This window comes from Poecilia formosa, unplaced genomic scaffold, assembly GCF_000485575.1.
Source record: "Poecilia formosa unplaced genomic scaffold, Poecilia_formosa-5.1.2 Scaffold205, whole genome shotgun sequence".
In the NCBI taxonomy this organism is placed as follows: Eukaryota; Metazoa; Chordata; class Actinopteri; order Cyprinodontiformes; family Poeciliidae; genus Poecilia; species Poecilia formosa.
The window spans coordinates 895,971-910,852 of record NW_006800144.1 but is presented as its reverse complement, the minus strand read 5'-3'; the positions used below and the strand labels follow the sequence as shown (position 1 = coordinate 910,852).

At 37.4% G+C, this 14,882-nt stretch overlaps 1 protein-coding gene across 1 annotated transcript in view; it reads left to right on the top strand.

Moving 5' to 3' along the window:
* Positions 1-2,506: 2,506 nt before the first annotated feature.
* LOC103148440 (voltage-dependent calcium channel gamma-5 subunit) overlaps positions 2,507-14,882 on the top strand; it is a 22,103-nt gene continuing 9,727 nt past the window's right edge. The window contains exon 1 of the mRNA XM_007567220.2: positions 2,507-2,895. The gene's annotated coding sequence lies outside the window, so the exon portion shown is untranslated. The remainder of the gene's footprint in view (positions 2,896-14,882) is intronic.

The following is a 14,882-nucleotide window of genomic DNA, read 5'->3' as shown; positions in this document are numbered from 1 at the left end:
GCCTCTGGAAAAGTGCATGAACTTTGCGAAACAATTGTGAAATAAGGAGAGAGGATAATCTTGGCTTTTACTAGATTTTTATCTGCATATATGCTTTTAAGTTTAGAAAACAAAACATTTTCAATACCCTTATGCTTTTCTTTCCTGTTTTCTGTCACATCAACATAAGCAGGAGAGGCATTTTGTGTTTAAATGTGCTGCATTCATGATCAAATCCTGAAAGTAAATCAGCAGACCGTGTTTTGGTCTCATTTCATTTCTACCGTGTTTATTTTTCTTCCCAAAAATCTTTTATGTCTTTGGTCAAATTCATGTAAGTTAGGATTACAGATAAATAATAATTATTATTAACTGAGCACAGGTGCACATTGTGTGCAATAAAACAGATTTACTTTTTTTTTTTAGATGACACATCAGTGATTAGTTGTGTGGATATAAGTCTAAAAATGCTTATTTTGGACAAGCCTGCAGGATTTTACTTAGCAGCTAAAAGTTTCTAGATGTTGATTCCTTTTGTTCTTTCTTTTGCACCAATGCACACACACACACACACACACACCCACACACACACACACACACACACACACACACAGACTCACACACAACTTAAGTAAACATTCAGCTGTTAGAAAATGATAAGAAAAGACAATGTGGTCATAGATGATTACATTATTATGCGTCCATATTCGTCCATATTGCCTAAAGCGAAGCAGATGCATTGATGTTACTGTCCAATTCACATTCATGTCGTCTTGAGCAAATACCAAGACTGGGTGTGAAGTAGAACTGAATTAAGACGCATCTGGAAAGTATTCACCGCTCACGTAAATGTGATTTTTGGGATTTTAAGAAATTTGCAAAACACTCAAATGATTTTGCCATTATCAGTGGTATAATGGGGTATTTGTGTGTATAAAACTTTTTGCTTGAAATACTTTTGAGTGTCAACAATGTCTGTTAGTCTAAATTCACTCAATACTCATCCTCTAGGTTGTCGATCTCCATGTTTTTGTTCATTTTTCGAGTGTCTAATAATCGTTTAGGGAGGGATGAAAGGACTCATCCTGAACAGTGTTTGCATTGTAAAACTCATGTTTTTTGATTTGTGTCCACAATTAGATGCTGAAACCCAAAAACACACGTTTCTCTGCTCCCCGAGCGTTGCTAATTTCATAAATTATCAGAGCTTACAGCTTCTTTTTCATTTGAAGGTGGCTAGAAGGTGTTTTTTTTTTTTTTTTTTTTTTCAAAGCAGAGGTAAAAATAGCATGTTTGAAATGTGCGGGGAAAGAAATAACACAGTCAAAGCAAAAGAGATGCTGACTGGAATTAGAATCAGGGCCTGGTTGCTTTCCAATCAGGTCAGCAAGCGGCGGCGGAAAATGCCAAGTCAGAACCGAGCTGATGACAGCTTCCTTACTCACTGATCAGTTGTGTTGATTAGTCAGAATCTCTGAATCAGAGATCCTGTTTAGAGAGGGTTAGTCTGAGCCGTTCCCTCAGTACTAAACCAAATGTTCATGGTTTTAATTTGATCAACTCGCGACACATTACAGCTTTACTGTAAAGGACTGACAGGTGAAAATATACAGAAGTGCATCTTTTAATTTTATGTTCAACTTTATTTCCCAAACGACTTTTATTTATTTTTTAAACTGAAGTTGAATGTTTACCCATAGTACATTTTTACACATTAAGTGTAGAAGTGATGTAATAAAATTGTAAATATTACTGAAACACACAAATACGAAGGAACACTGCACTAACAAATACTAGTGAACCAGTTTAGTGCTTTTAACATCCATCCATCCATCCATCCATCCATCCATCCATCCATCCATCCATCCATCCATCCATCCATGGAACCAATCTTTTTCCTTCATTCATTCATTTCTTTTTTCTTTCCTTCCTTCACTCCTTCTACCATATTTCCATTCTTCTGTCTGTCTTCCTTCCTTCCTTCCTTCCTTCCTTCCTTCCTTCCTTCCTTCCTTCCTTCCTTCCTTCCTTCCTTCCTCTGGTTTTGTTGCATCTAGAAGGTTTTTTCTTTGCTCTTGCCTTTGTAGTTTACGGTTACGCATCATTTATCATGATGCGTAACCGTGGCAACAGGGTGTTGTTTTAGCAGCTGAGAGCAGCTGATTCGCACCTCAAAGCTCAAACTACACCTGAACTACAACTCCAAATCCCAGAGGAGCTGGAAAAGAGGCTTCTTCGCTGGAAGTCCAAATCCCCGACTCCAGCGTCTCTCTGCTTTCCAGAAAGATGAAAAAAGCAGCGACAAAGCCAATGAGGTGGATCGTGACTTATTCCTGTTAAATATTTTCTCGAGCTGTTAGCATGTCATGACAGTCACTGTCACCCAGAGGCAGTCTACAGTCAGAGGTCTCTTCAGTCATTCCTGCTCCTAGCATCACCATCCACAACGACTCTTTGAAGACACTTAATCAGACATGTTACGACATTTTTATTCCATTATGGATAAATAAAAAATTCTTGAATTTAATCTATTAAACGTTTATCTTAATAATTTTGTGTTTAGTTTTGGTTCCCTAAACTACCTCAGAGCCCCGCTCCTCACCGCCAGGATCGGCTTTGAACTGTTCGTCGTATCCAGCATCATCTGCACGCAGCATCCCCTCCCGCGCGCCGCAACACCTGTGAGGAGAGGAAGAGCGCGCGAGCGGAGTATGCTGCCACGTGCCGCACGTCTCGCGCTCAGCCAGTTTCTGCCTTGGACAGTAAACGAAGCGGCGCGCGAGCTCACACAGCAGGCGAAGTTGCGTTACGAACCCGCGATAAAGTGGACGGACTGACCGCAAACACAGCACGACGTGCAGAAGGAGAAGGGAACGTGTTGCTTTTTTCCTCCCCTGAAGAATCTGCTTTACCAAGGTAAATTATCTCCGACTACTTTTACTTGAGCGTTTCTTTGGAAGTGTAGTTTTTCTTGACTGTCTCTAAGCTGCAACAGGAATCGTTTGGCTTTCTCTTTAAATCTTTAAATTTAAATCTTTAAATGCAAGCACGTATTTTTAATAGTTAAAAATAATTTCGTCGTTTTGTAGCGCCAAACGTCAGTGTAACAGAATTAGTTTCGTGAGGAGAGAGGAAAGTGAGAAACAGGAAGAAAAGAAAAATAATCTAGAATAAACATTTGGCTGTGATATGAACACATTTTAATCCACATTTAATCTGAAGCGCAAGTGTTCCTGCGCCAATGGAGACATTGCATGTAAACAGAATTCAGATATTTTCCGCCACTATAACACATTGTTTTCCACCAAGTCTGTGTTGTTGACTAAACCGTTCAATGTGGGAACATGTTAAAGGTTTCAGCACCATGGATAGTGATCTCAGTTTGAACGAATGAGCCGAATGAACGGAGCTGATCAGTCATATCAACTGAGAGTAAATGATTTATTTGTGAAAACATATTAAGCTCTGGAAAGTGACTGTCAGTACTTTTTCAAATTGCTTTATTTCTGGATCGCTTATCATCCATATTTTCATTTCACTGGAGGAATGTTAAATTAATATTACCTGTAATGTTATTATCTAGGGGATCAATAACATAGTTTGAACTGAATTTAATTAATACAATTATTTTAGAATTAAGCATTTGCACTCTGGTTGTGGGAAAATAAAAACTCAACAAACAGCCTCTATTTAAACTAAACTAGCAGATTAAATCTTTTTTGAATTTATTCCCATCTTTCCCAGGATTTGGGGATTGATTGATTTAATCAATGCAAACTGCAGTGTTTTTGTTCTGCTTTGGCTCATCCTTGAGATACTTTTTTTTTTAGTCAGTTATTGCAGAAATGTTGCACGATTTCCATCACAAGATGCACAATGTAGTCATTCAGCACAGCTCCTACGTGGCTTGCTGTTTTAAAAATAGTTTTCGTCCTCCTCACCTCTGCCTGCCTTGTTAACATCACACCGTTCACAGGTGTCAGCATCGCCCAAAGATTCACGTTGCTATGGGGAACCATAAGTAAAAAAAATTAAAAAAAGTAAATGCCTGAATCACAAATATCATATTGTGAAAAAAAATGTCACAAAAGTTGATCATATGTAATGCTAAATATTTTTAATCTGTAAACTGTTGCAGTACTTGCGTCTAGCGTTGTGCCTCGGCGGCTTGCTTGGTCAAAATCCAGCTTGTTTTAAAATGTTTTCCGCTTGTAAAGTAAATGAATGTTTTCTGCTCAGAAGCAGCCATTTTTAGTGCCAGTGAGGCGTTTAAAAACATAGTCAGAGGATTCACACAGATTAAACGAAGCTGTTTAAAAGAAAAGCATATTTATCAAGGTGAGCCTCTGGTTCATTCAAAGGAGAAACAAAATGGACGTTGCAGCAAGTTGGACAAAGGAAATATCCTCTATTTGACCTTTTTGAGCTTTCAGGTAGTTTGTCAATGAACACGGTGGGTTTGGAAACGTTAGTTTCTTGGAAACGTCAGAGTAAAAGTTATCAAGTTTGTAATTTATTCTTACAACTGCTGGGTTGCAAATGTCAAATAGAAACTGGTCAGAAACCATGGCAACCGACACTGCAAAAAATATGAAAAGTGATGCAGAAATGTATCTGGGTTTTTTTTTTTTTTCCTGTGGTATTAAAATAGCCTGATCATATCTCTTTATATTACAGTTCTAATTGGATGAAGTCAGTTTTGACCAGTCAAAGATTTGCAAAATCTAAAGATTGGAAATGAGCCTCAGGAGTCTGATGGGTGCATCACTAACGTATATAAGAGATTTCTTTTTTTTGTAAAACTTTTTGTCATCTGGCTTTAAGTACTTTAACTGGTTGCTGTTTCATTGTTTAAATTCTTCTTTTGTCAGATGAAGGTCTGGTTTCCATAGAGCTGCTTTTACATGTCCCCATTGTGAGGTTAATAGAGTGGAGGATTTTTTCTTTCTCAGTGAGTATTTCAGTGTTTCACGTGTCTCAAGGAACAGCCAGTTGAATATGTGTGCACTTAAACACACTGCTGTACATAAACATGCTTGCTTTGTGTGTATTCATAATTCTACATCTCAATCAATCATCCAGAAGAATTGAGTGCACACAGAATATGGATAAAAAGTGAAATGACTAACTGAACGCTCTTAACCAGATGTTCCCAGAGGATTCTTGTCCTTCTTGCCCGCACATGTACTGACATGTAATCAGTGTTTTTTTTCTTTTAAATAATTCATCATGAGCAACGTATTTATGTAATATTCCTTCGCCCTGTTTTCGCTCCATCCTATCTCCCAGCATTTAAAATGCACTGCCAAACAGAAAGGCTTGTTTTGGGAATTGCTCATCTACCCATTCATGCCTAACTAATTTGGAGGCTTCTGTGTGTGGGGTTGCCTGGCGACAGGGCCATGTCAAGCTCTTATAAACGGCAGACTTGTTCTCCCAACAAACACGGGGAAATGGATGTTAGTACCATTGCTTTGGGTCACTGTTTTTTATGCCACTGTCATTTATTGTGTTTTTTTTTTCTTCTAGATTTTGCTTCTGAGGTAATTTTACGTGAAAAGACTTTGTTCCAGTTGTGGAGAAAATCATTTCGCATTAAGTAAATACACATAATTGTCACAGTGAACAACATTTGATGATGGAAGGAATTTATTGGTAATAAACAGAAGTTAAAGATTGGATTTATTCCTGCCATTAACTAACTAGAAAGGGATGTAAAACAGGAAACAAGAACAACATTAGCATTCTCGTTAACTAGCCTAGTACTTGTTTGGAAGAAAACTTTAATGTTTTTTTCTCGCTTTTTGGCTCAAACTTGTCGCTGAACATGACACAGACTGCGCAGTTCTAAAAACCAGAAAATCACGGTACGTCTTTACAACTAACTCAAGAGCAGTAGCAACTGAGAAAAGTTCAAATGAAAAGAGAGATCCAGTCGTGTCGCAGTGATTGGTCAGAAAAGGAGGAAACACAAAGAACGTTGAGGCGATCGGTCAAATTTGCAGAAAAGTTGCGATGACTGGTGAAAATTGCAAGTTCACGCAAAATTTTGCGACTGATGAGTGAATTTGCATTAATAGTTGCACTCCTGATTATAATGATAACAGCTGAAGTGTTAATGACCTCAGAGTCCAGAAGTCCATCTAGAAAACTTACAGAGCATGGGCTAGACGCCTCATTCCATCAGCTGTTTACATGCAGATATGTGACCCACTCAGGATCTTACATGGATTACAGGGATTTTTTTTTTTTTTTTTTTTAATGTTGAGAAGATGTGAAGGTGTGACACATAAATTTCCACTTCCTTCCCTGCCTTGACAGCTTGATCTTGCACTTCTCCACCGTCTTCCTCTGTTCTTTGCCAGATGAAATGTCATAAGATGCGTTCCCTGCAGCGGAGCTTAAATTTCAGTGTGTGCTCTGTGGTTGTGGGGAGGCATGCCCTCCAGGGTTAGCCAAGGCATCTCCAAAATTAGTCCGCTGAGAAATTATTCTGGCTTGTTAACGCTCTAATGGAAGAAAGCATTAGTGCTGGAGATAATGAGAAAACTGGAAGCATGTTCTACACATGATGGCACGCAAGTTGAAACGTGAGGAGAGGAAATTTGTTTTCGGTGGAGTCATTAAGTGCAATAAATATATTAACTGTAGTACTGCTGAGTGCTATAAAACAGCTTAAAGAGATGAGATACGTACCCAATAACCTAACAAAACACTGTTTGATTTTAACATTCTTTCATCTGGATTATTTGAGATAAAGAACACCTGGCGCAGTTTGAAGAATCAGCACCATTAGACTCTTCCTGAAAGGCTTCATAGCATGTTGTACAAACCCGAAAACATTTTCACGTTTTGTGTCATTATAAACTTTGACTTTAATGTCTTTTTGGAAGATTCACGTAGTATATAAGCACAGATTCACACATATAATGTGAAGGATTCAGACTTTGTAGGAAGGCATTTGGCCGCAGTCGGACCCACGTGTCTTTTCGGATGTCTCTGAACAGCTCGACCTGCCCAACACTGATTTGTAACTTCAAGTTCAGTTAGATTGGAGGAATAATCTGTGTGAACACATTTCACATCTTGCCACAGATTCTCTACTGGATTTAGGTCTAGATTCACTGTGGGGATGGTGCGTTCAGGGTGCTTTACACAATTTATGGAATTTCATTTGTTTGCATCTTCTTTGACATTTTTTCGATCCCTTCCATGTCTTGTGGCAAACGTCAATGGGAACTGTTTTAATGACTTTCTTTAAACTGCAGTCATCTTCTTGTCACTTCTTCATAAAAGCCAATAATCATTCACACACTGGAAGCGTGAACAGTTATTAGTTGTCCAGTCATCAGAGCTCTGCAGCTCCTCCAGAGTTACCACATGCATCTTTTCTGATTTTTCCCTAACCTGTCTGCTGTTTGTTCACTGATGTTTTCACTGAACACAGGTTTTTATAATGAGCTAAACAAAACCTCACAAGACTTTTCAGAGGTTTATTTGCTGAAAGAAAAATAAAACTACGTATCCTTCCACTCTCCCAAATTTATATACAATTTCTTCATCAAAATCGTACTTCTATATATTCAGCTCTGGAAAAAGGCCACTGGACTCAACTCCATTGAAAACCTCCTGGTTATTCCTCTAAATATTGATTTCTGAACTCTTCCTGAGTTAAAACATCAGTATTGTTGTTTCTAAATGAATATAAACTTGTTTTCTTTGCATTATTTGAGGTCTGAGATCACTGCATCTTTTTAGTTATTTTGACCATTTCTCATTTCCTGCAAATAAATAATAGATTTTTGCTTGAAATTTCAGAGACATGTTGTCAGTAGTTCATAGAATAAAAGACCAATGTTCATTTTACTCAAACATAAACCTGTAAAGAGTAAAATCAGAGAACTGATCATTTTAGCTGTATATTTATTTACACACATACATAAAACTTCCTCTCTATTTTCATTAATTAAAGTAATGAAAGCTCTGCTCACTGAAATGCTAACAGTATCGGTCTAAGGTATTGCCACATTGGTTTACAGCCTTCCATCAACAGCATTAGTCTTGATAGGTTTATTCATGGAGTGACCTTTAATTCTCGGTACCTGCCCACAGACGTGTCCAAACAATTTGCTTCGGCCAGCTGGTTAAAAGAGGCAGACGTGAATAAGAAGATGGTATTTGAAATATGAAGTTATTTTCCAAATATCTGCTTCCTGACTGTCAGACCCAATCTCTCTCCGTATAGGAAGTGATCAAGTGTAGCAAATTCACTCTTCCTTTGTCAGATGGAACTGGAGCCCCTCTGAACACTGACTGGCATCAACTTCAATAAGCTGCTGGTCCTTTTGGAGACATTTGAGCTGCTAACAGAATGGCAATATCTCAGGAAAGAAACACTTTTACTAATTTTTAATCAAAATGTTCTGATTTTGTGAACTAGGATCATTTGGTAGTTGAGAAAAAAAGACCTGTCATTAATTATGCATCCATTAACTATATAATTGCAAATTCTAGAAATAAATTAGCTTAATTGAAAAACGGCTACTTTGAAAACATCTCGCTAGGACGAGGTGGTTTTTCGACTGTATCACAATCAGTGTATTTCACAGAACATCAATGGAAACAATGTTTTTGATTTGGAGGATGATGGTGCATCATGTCTTTTTAATGATTTATCGCGTGAACGAACTTATTCCTGTGTGATTTTCTTCTGTAATGGAAATACTGCAGTCTGCTCTCTAACAGACCTGGTGGGTTCAGGGTCAGAGGAATCCTCTGTTCTGTCCTGACATGGACCAAATGTGTGGTCCGTCAGTGAGACGAGAAATCACAAAGTCAAGTAAGTGGCAAAACACAAACAGCCTTAAGCTACGTCAAACACCGAGTGAACTCCTTCACTTGTGAAGCTAGTCTGTGGTAAGTGGAGCCTTTCTGGGTCGTCACGGTAAACGTGATTAAGCCTCTGATCCTGTATGTGAATCCACTCTCATTGTAAATGTGAGTCAGACCAGACTCATACTGCAGACAAATCTAAATGCTACAAAGGAGATTAATCGGTCATTCAGAGGTTTTTAAAATCACCAAACTGACTAAGGCTGTTTTACAAAACGTTACAAACCAGGGCCTTACAATATCAAGACAATATGAAGTTATGATACTATTGCTGAGTATTGCAATGATGATATTGACTAATGATTAACACGTGTATTTCTTTTACTTTCTTTTCCTTCATCCCAGTGTCACTTAATACCTGTGAGCTTTACACATCAGTAAAGCTCACATTAAACAAATCAACAGCAGTTAAAGTTCATCCAACATATGATTGGTATGCAGAGTTTGCATGTGTGACCCTTCAAATATACGTGACAATAAATGTGATAGAAACATACAGATTTCCCTTTGAACTTTGAACTTGACCACGTAGCTCCAGTGACACTAAGATCGTGGCGTCATGAAGTTTCTGGGTCTCTGAATTAGTTCTGTGAAATATCCAAGAACATGTTTGTGTTGAGATGTTGACTTGATCATAAATTTATAGGTAGATTCAAACTTTTCTCCAGCTCTCATTTAACATCTGAGTAATGGGGATTTCCAGTTTCACCAGCTGAGTCTGGGGCCTGAGGACTTATCGTCTCTCTCTCTCTTACGCATTAGGGCCGCCCCTGACCTCCGGCTTGCCCTTCCGTCCCTAGCAACGTCACCTAACAGGAGCCAACTCACACAGTGTGATTGGCCTGTCCACATCGGAGGCAACAGAGGCTCTGCACTCACAGCCATGCTCTTACAGCCACAGAAACTGGGTCAACAAGCATGCCAGGACAGATCTGCTCTGTGACACTGACATACCCCTTAAACAGAGTTAGACAAACAAACAAATTCAAATTAGGGAGCCAGATGTCTGCGGTGTGATTTCTCACTTTGGACAATGCGGCACGCATTTTAAAGCTCTGGTTAGACGGTTAAATATCTGAATCAAGCAAACATGGCTGGGATGACTCAGATGTTAAACCTGATCATGAAAATTTAGATCTCTTTGCGTTCAAAGCAGCCACTGCTGTGTATGTCTGTATTTAACTATGCAGTATACAAAGATAGGCGATGTCCAACAGCAAGAGCAATGCAATCGATTTCTAGTTCTGAAATGATTAATCGAATTGATTGTGATTAATCAATTATTAAAATAATCGTCAACTAATTTCCTAATCAATTAATCATTAACTGGCGTACAAAAATTTAAAAAGAGCAATTTTCTGAAAGAACAACACACTCAGAGCAGCAACTATGCAAAAAACTGTACAAAAAAAAATACATCAGTTATTTAAAATCACAAAAACAACTGTTCTGTTTTAGCTTCATCTGCTTCAAACTTTGCAAGAAAATCTCCTATTATGGGCTTTTTATTATCTATTTATTAATCAATAAAATAATTCACAGCTTAGTGCTGCATGTTGATGCGAAGACAAGCAGAAAGGGCTGAGTTGATGTTAGAAGTATTTTCTTTTAGCTCCAGATGCATCCAAACATACACTAAAGGAATGCTACGTCATTGCAATTTAGGAAATAAAATGTTTATTTTGTCATTTAAAAAAGGAAATTAAATTATTGCAATGTTGTTTTTAAAGAGCTTTTAATTGGAAAATCTTCAGAATGTGGCCATTTTTTAATCCAACCAATTGATCGTCAGAACAGTCGTTAGTTGCAGCCCTGATCTCATTGCCCTAAATGGTCTGACTGATCAAAACCTTTTAGTTTTTGAAAAAAAAAGTGATATTTTTGCTTGGACTTCCTGGGATTGAGGCTGACCGGAGGCTGTGTGCACATTAAGAAAGTAGACAGGACAGACATTGGCCTACTTTTGGTGATGATTTGCCCTTTACTCCGGCAACGGCTTATGTGCGTCAGCCTGACTCGATATCAGCGTGGCCTCTGGGCCCCAAGGAGACACGATCTGTGTCTACTTACTTGTGAAAGCATGAAGATCATTGGTGACTTTAAGGTTGTTGTTTTATTTTTTTGCTACTTACATTTATGAGACCCCTTGAAAGGTACATTTAACTTCACTGACATCTATAGTTAATATAAGTACCGTATTTGTTAAACTATCATTAAACGTTGTAAAAATTCTGCTGGTCTTTCTTTTTCCCCCTCAGATTAATGTTTATTCAAGAGACGGGGCTTTCTTTTCCCCCTAAGCCTTCGTAATGTTACTGAAAGCTTTCATCCCACTGGCTTTGAACATTTAATGAGAAACATTTCTCTATAAAGATAATATTCCCTTCCTCCAGCTTAGATCAGTTACCATACACAGTCTTTTACAAAAGCAGATCAATGACGGAGATGATTAAAATTCATGAAGGCTTTACTATTGTGACGCTGTGTGGGCTCTCTGATGGGTATGTGATTAAATCAATCATACAAACTCTGATTTTATTTAATGTGCCAACTCCTTTCTAATTCCAAAAGTAATTTTCATTGTTGTTCATTTTATCTCATTTTCAAAATATGAGTGATTTGAGTGAAGCCCGGATTAAAGCCCAATTATTGACCTGTTATGATTTATTCTCTCCCCGAAAATAAACTTTTAGTTTTTCACACCAAGAGATGCAAGAAATTGGCCTCAGACTTTGATCAGCTAACTCTTAACTCAGCTGCTTAACTCTCTACTGCCAGGTTTTGTCCTGAAAAAGTCAGCAGAGCCTGAAAAGCAAAAATAAGCCCGAGTCACCTTAGTGACCCAATAAAAAACAAAAACAGAAGAGCAGAGATGAACCTTGTTTTATTTAAAGTTGTTCATATTAATGTGACTCTCAAGGCTTGAGTTGTGTTGAAATTGTTTTCATAAACATTTTAGACATTTTGATATGCACTTTGATTGTGTGGATCAAACAAACAACAGATTCGTCTTGAATTGACCCTGCTAAATCACAGGTGTCAAACTCGAGGCCCGGGGGCCAAATCTGGCCTGCCGCAGCTTTTTATGTGGCCCTCTAGACTCCAAATTACATCAATAAGCCTTTCCAGATTTTCACAAATCTGTCAAATTCACGCAAAAGCAAATTTCCACTTTTTTTTTTGATTTTACTGAAAATGTTCTCAAAATCGGTCAAAAACATTGAATCCGTCACCGATATAGCAAGTGGTAAAGAGCCACATTTAACATCATGCATTAACATCATGCTAATGCATGATGTTAAATATTTAGAAATATTTCTAAATATTCATCACAAAATGTCAAAAAAAAAACACAATCACAAAATCTGTTGGAACAGTTATTTATTGGTATTTTAACAGCTTAATTGGTTTTATCAATATATTCTGGCACAACTGGCCCTTTAAGAACATTCAGATTTCAGATGAGGCCCAAAATGAAAATGAGTTTGACACCTCTGTGCTAAATCATGACTGACCTGTTTTTTCGGCTTTTAGCAAGAAAAATTTTGCTTCAGCAAATTATTTCTCTTATTAGTTTTGTCTTCTGATTGAAAGCAGTATGAAACGTAAATATGAGCTATAATACTGTCTTTTTTATGCTTGTTTTGTTCAATATGTGGAACTTGTTTGAATTTTTTTGTTTGTTTGTTTGTTTGTTTGTTTGCTTTGCAACTAGGTTTTACTGCTGCAGTATTTCCTGAAAAGCATTTCTAGTTTGAGAAAGGTTTCACACTTTTACAAAACCTTGCTAACAGTTAGGTTTGGAAAATCCTTAGTTACAGATGGGAATGAGTCTTAGCTTATCTTAGAATAGTGTATACCTGCTTGCTAATCATCTGCATTGTTTAGATGACTAAAGTCCATCCTGGTTATTATTGGGCTTCCTCACCAATTCTTTGTCCCATTTCATAAACACATATTGTTATTTTGTCACTTCTGACTTCAATTTCCTTTATGTAAACAAATCATTTCATGCTTGTCTACAGGTACTTAGAGCTTCGCACATCAATTTCTAGGAATTGTGGGACATAGGAAAGATTATGTAGCTTTCACATAAAAATGTAAATGTAGTAGAAAAGGAGTAATAACATCTATTGATGTCTAAATGCTTTCATAATGTTGTCGAGGCTGATAAAGTAGGCCAGTTAAACCCAACCTGCAACATCTTTGTTAAATATATAAACCTAGTTTACGCTTTAAATCTACATCTACCCTGATATAATAGATTTTTTTTTTAGAAACAATAAATGCTCATTACCAGAAAATACGTCTAATGATTTCCATCTGGAAGGTCATGAACTATGCAGACCTCTGCAACAAAAGGTTTTTGTGCTGTTGAACTGAAAACTGCCTTTTGGGCGAATGCAGCATACAAGAAAGTTTACTGAGCGGAAAAAATCCATCATGTTGCATCTTGATTCTAAATAGCTTTAAATAAAGCGCTTGCTTGGAGAAAGTGAGTGGTCTGTGATCGCACCACAATGTTATCATTAAACAATTGTTTAATGATAATATTAATGCTGGTGCTCTCAGCTATAGTGAAATCATTGTTCATGCAGACTTCCCTACAATAGATACAGTAACTCCGCAACTGTGTGTTAAACCTACAATCTCCTGATAAATTATTTATACAAACTAAACTCTCTCTGTGTATTTTATAAAGATTTTCTGTGATGGAACAACAGAAGGTGGGGAACATTTTTACAAATACTCGTCTCCTTTTTTGCTGTAATTAGAGCCTCAGCTTTATTAATGTGTCTCTCACCAACTTTCCAGATCTAAAGAGAGAAAATGTTACCTATTCATCTAGCAAAAGCATCTCAAGCTCTGCCATATTGGAGACTCCACATCCATGAACATCAATTTTCAGACTTGACCAACCACAAATTCTTTGGTTCTTTCTAACACAGTACTGTGTTTTGATCTAAACCTACTATTATCTACCCTTCTATCCACACTTCTGATTTGTCCTGTACACACCTTAAACAGAATGTCTCATGCGGTTCTTCCAGCAATGTCGTTATTCTTTCCACTCTTTCATAAAAGACAGATCTGTGGAGTAATAATGACAGATTCTCCCACCTCAGCTGTGGATGTGTGTTTACTGCTCTTCTAATGGCCGCCTCTTCTGATTAATGTTGTTCTTTTCCATCCTGTCGCTCCAGAGTGACGGCCACATCCTGGCAGGTTTCCAGCAGGAACCGCTGTCATTCAGTTTTCAGATGATGATTGAACAGAGCACTATGAAACATTCAGGCTTTGTTTTACAACCTAACCCTGATTTAAACTTCTCCACAACTTTCTCCCCGACCTGCCAGCCGTGTGCCTTGGTCGTTACGCTGCTGGTTGTTCACTAATGTTCTTTAATTACACTGATGTTGAATTAAATTGGACAACAGTAGTGAATTAACTGCTCAGATGACTTCTACAGAGAGTCTTAACGTTGGATTTCATTAATGAGTATGAGATTGTAAGAGTTCATGCGTATGCTATTTAACTTTTCACTGCTAAAAACTGTTCAACATTTTCCTTGAATTTCAAAAAATGTGTTATTTGTGTTGTTCTGTCATAAATCATATACATAATATATGCATACTTAGGTTTTCAGATGTATCGTGAAAAGGTTCTGACATGTTATATTAAACCACTGTTTTAACTTACTATACACTTAATTAAACTGATGTTTTCCTTTTAAACCAGGTTTTATCAAGTTAAATATTCATAGATGATTAAACTATGGGCTGCCTGCAGGGCCGGATTTACAATGCTGTGGGCCCCTGGGCTGGAGAAAGCTTTGGTGCCTCAAAGAAAAAAATTAATTGACTAATGCAAATTATCGTACATTAACAAGTAGTCATATACATCAGTTCATACTGATGCATAGTACTTTTAATGGTCTGTGGCTCCATGTTGTTCTAAAAAAATGCACTATAATTTAATTTTTTTTTTAATATATTTATTTTTATAAAAAT